The following is a 4441-nucleotide window of genomic DNA, read 5'->3' as shown; positions in this document are numbered from 1 at the left end:
TGATGTGATTTCAGGAATGCCAAGGTATGCCAAATTCTTGAAAGATCTAATCACAAATAGAAAGAAAATGGAAGAACTCTCGGCTGTTACTATGAATGCTAATTGTTCTGCAGTGCTATTGAATAAGATACCAGAAAAATTATCAGATCCAGGAAGTTTCACAATTCCATGTTTTCTGGGTAGTCTTAGTTCAATAGAAGCATTGGCAGACTTAGGTGCTAGTATAAATTTAATGCTGTATTCACTATACGCTAAACTAGACCTTGGAGAATTGAAACCAACACGAATAAGTATACAACTAGCCGATCGATCAGAAAAATATCCTAGAGGGATAATGGAGAACATGCTAGTTAAAGTTGGTACTTTAGTATTTCCAGTAGATTTTGTTATTCTGGACATGGAAGAAGATTCTCGAGTTCCTCTTATATTAGGAAGACCATTCTTAAACACGGCTAAAGCAATAATAGACGTGTTTGGTAAGAAACTGACCCTAAGTAAAGAGGATGAGAGTGTTACCTTTTCTGTGGATAGAGCAATGCAACAATCACAATCTGCAGATGATACATGTTATTATATTCAAACTATAGATTCACATACAGAATTGTTAGAAGAATTTCCAGAATTACAAGGAACAGGAGAATGTTCTTTAGGAGAAGGAACTGAACCAATTGATGAAACTAAAATGTTAGCCGCACTCATGGCTAATGGATATGAACCAACAACAGAAGAAATTCAAATGCTAAAAGAGGAAGACAGATATCGATACAAATCATCGATAGAAGAACCACCGACATTAGAGTTAAAGCCACTTCCAAACCATTTGGAATACGCTTATTTACATGGTGAATCTGAATTACCTGTAATAATATCATCTTCTATTATGAAAAATGAAAAATCTCAACTCATTTATGTGCTAAAAGCTCATAAACCAGCTATTGCATGGAAGATTCATGATATTAAAGGAATAAGTCCTTCGTATTGCACACATAAAATCCTTATGGAAGAAGGTCATAAAACGTATGTGCAACGCCAAAGAAGACTAAATCCTAATATGCAAGATGTTGTTAAGAAAGAAATTATTAAACTGCTTGATGCAGGTTTAATTTATCCAATCTCTGATAGTCCATGTGTAAGCTCAGTTCAATGTGTACCTAAGAAGGGTGGTATGACTGTCATCAAATGAGAAAAATGAGCTTATTCCTACTAGGACTATAACAGGATGGCGTGTTTGTATTGATTAGAGCAAATTAAATGACGCCACCAGAAAAGATCACTTTCCCTTACCTTTCATTGATCAAATGTTGAAAAGATTAGCCGGAAACAGTTACTATTGTTTTCTTACAAACACATGCCATTTGGACTTTACAACGCCCCTGCAACCTTTCAAAGGTGCATGATGACAATTTTTCACGACATGATAGAAGAATGCATGTAAGTTTTCATGGATGACTTTTCAGTCTTCGGTGATATTTTTGAATCATGTCTAGTTAATCTTGAACGAATGCTTATTAGATGCGAACAATCAAATCTAGTTCGTAATTGGGAGAAATGCCATTTCATGGTTAAAGAAGGTATCGTTCTTGGTCATAAAATTTTAAAGGAAGGAATTGAAGTGGATAGAGCTAAAGTAGATGTAATTGCTAAACTTCCACATCCCACCAATGTTAGAGGAGTTAGGAGTTTCCTAGGGCATGCCGGTTTTTACCGACGTTTCATAAAAGATTTTTCTAAAATTGCCACTCCTATGAATAAACTCCTAGAAAAGGATGCTCCATTCATCTTTTCATATGAATGCATCAAATCTTTTAATATTCTTAAAGAAAAACTTACTAATGCGCCGATCATGATAACTCCAAATTGGAATCTACCATTTGAACTAATGTGCGATGCAAGTGATTTTGTAATGGGAGCCGTTTTAGGACAAAGGATTGAAAAACGATTTCAACCTATTTATTATGCTAGTAAGACTTTACAAGGAGCACAAACGAACTACACAACTACTGAAAAAGAACTCCTTGCTATTGTCTTTGCTTTTGATAAATTTTGTTCATATCTCGTTCTAGCTAAAACGGTGGTCTATACCGACCATTCTGCTCTTAGATACCTATTTTCAAAACAAGATGCTAAATCACGATTAATCCGTTGGATCTTACTCTTACAAGAGTTTGATATTGAGATCCGAGATAAAAAGGGAGCAGAAAATCTCGCCGCTGATCATCTTTCTCGTCTTGAAAATCCTGAATTAGAAGTTCTAAATGAATCGGCCATACAAGATAACTTTCCTGATGAATATCTATTAAAGATAGATTATAGTGAAATTCCATGGTTTGCAGACTATGCAAATTACTTAGTATGTGGATTCCTTGAAAAAGGATTGTCGTACCAAAAACGAAAGAAATTCTTTAGTGATATAAAACACTATTTCTGGGAAGATTCACATTTGTTTAAAAGTTGTCCTGATGGAATAATACGCCGATGTGTATTCGGAGATGAATCTAGTCAAATCTTAAACCATTGTCACACAGGACCAACAGGAGGGCATTATGGGCCTCAACTTACAGCAAGAAAAGTTTACGATGCTGGATTCTATTGGCCTAAAATTTTCAAAGACGCACATTGCAAATCCTGTGATGCTTGTCAAAGGGCCGGAAAAATAAGTCAACGTGATGAAATGCCATAAAATGTCATTCAAGTATGTGAAGTATTTGACATTTGGGGTATTGACTTTATGGGTCCATTTTCAAAATCTCATAATAATCTCTACATTCTCGTTGCCATTGATTATGTATCTAAATAGGCGGAAGCACAAGCTCTCCCGACTAACGATGCATGAGTTGTAGTTAACTTTTTAAAACGTCTTTTTGCCAGGTTCGGAACACCGAAAGCTTTAATAAGTGATCGGGGTACTCATTTTTGTAATAATCAACTTGAGAAAGTTCTCAAAAGATATGGAGTAACTCATAAAATCTCAACCGCTTATCATCCACAAACAAGTGGACAAGTTGAAAATACCAACCGAGCTTTAAAATATATTCTAGAGAAAACCATAGGATCAAATCCGAAGGAATGGTCCATGAAATTGGAGGATGCACTCTGGGCTTTTAGAACAGCCTACAAAACTCCAATTGGAACCACACCTTTTAAACTCGTTTACGGAAAAGCATGTCATCTTCTAGTAGAAATTGAACATAAAGCATTTTGGGCTTTGAAGACATGCAATCTTGATTTACATGAAGCTGGACGTCTACGGTTAAGTCAATTAAACGAATTAGAAGAATTAAGACATGAAGCATACGAAAATTCGTTGATCTATAAAGAAAGAACGAAGAAATGGCATGATAAAAGAATCAGAAGTTCAAAAGAATTTAAAGAAGGAGACAGAGTTCTTCTTTTCAATTCACGATTCAAGCTATTTCCTGAAAAATTGAAATCAAGATGGTCTGGACCATTCATAGTCAAAAGAGTTTTCCCATATGGAACAGTAGAGTTAATAAATTCAAATGGGATTGAATTTAAAGTTAATGGTCACACAGTTAAACATTACATAGATAATCTAATGGAAGTTGAAAATGAAGTTAATCACAATTTTGACACCACAGCTAACTAAGTGTGGGAAGGTTCGAATCTTTTTAGGGTAATATATATTTCTGTTAGAGTTAGATATTCTGTTTTCGTGTAGTTTCCGAGAATGGAATCCGAATGGTCTTTCCCTAGCAGACCCTAAAGAACTAGTCTTCTCCCCCATTCTGAATTTTTATATTTTTTAGGTTTTACGAGATGAAGAATTCCTTTGATCTGAACCATGGTCTAATGCTACACGCTATGATTACTAAACGTAATAATGATACACTTCCAAGTGAACTGGTATCATTCATAAGAGCCAAAATGGACGGAGTAAGAAAAGAACTCAGAAAAGATCATCATAAGATACATTTTGGTAAAGAAAAATCAAAATCCGCAACAAAAAGAAGAGCACGAAACCTTGAAAGATGTTATAAATGCGGAAAATGGTCACACGAAGGTAAATGTTCAAATAATCAAACATATTCAAATACCGAATTTGTTACTCTATGCAGAGAAAGACTGTTTATATGTTTAGAAGAAAAGATATTGAAGAATCGAGGTTATGCTTACGTAGCTATGGAGAACCAAATCACACGACTCTCCTATGAGTCAGCTAAAGCGGGTCTCTGAGAATTCTTTCTCACAGGTAAGTATGTACAGTTTTTATTTTTATTTTTATTGCTTTTAACCTTTTGATAATAAACGCTGAATCGTTCGCTATAAAGTATTAAATTGGTATTCAATAAAATTAGGTATGCGTAACCGAAATTATTGATATCATACAAAAATTTATTACATCAATGTCAAATTTACCGTTTATTCTTAAGGTATAAATATCTTTAATCAATCAACTCAAAATATTTCAAAAATTCGTCAG

This window comes from Rutidosis leptorrhynchoides, chromosome 1 (assembly GCF_046630445.1).
Source record: "Rutidosis leptorrhynchoides isolate AG116_Rl617_1_P2 chromosome 1, CSIRO_AGI_Rlap_v1, whole genome shotgun sequence".
In the NCBI taxonomy this organism is placed as follows: Eukaryota; Viridiplantae; Streptophyta; class Magnoliopsida; order Asterales; family Asteraceae; genus Rutidosis; species Rutidosis leptorrhynchoides.
Note: the sequence above shows the minus strand (reverse complement) of the source record.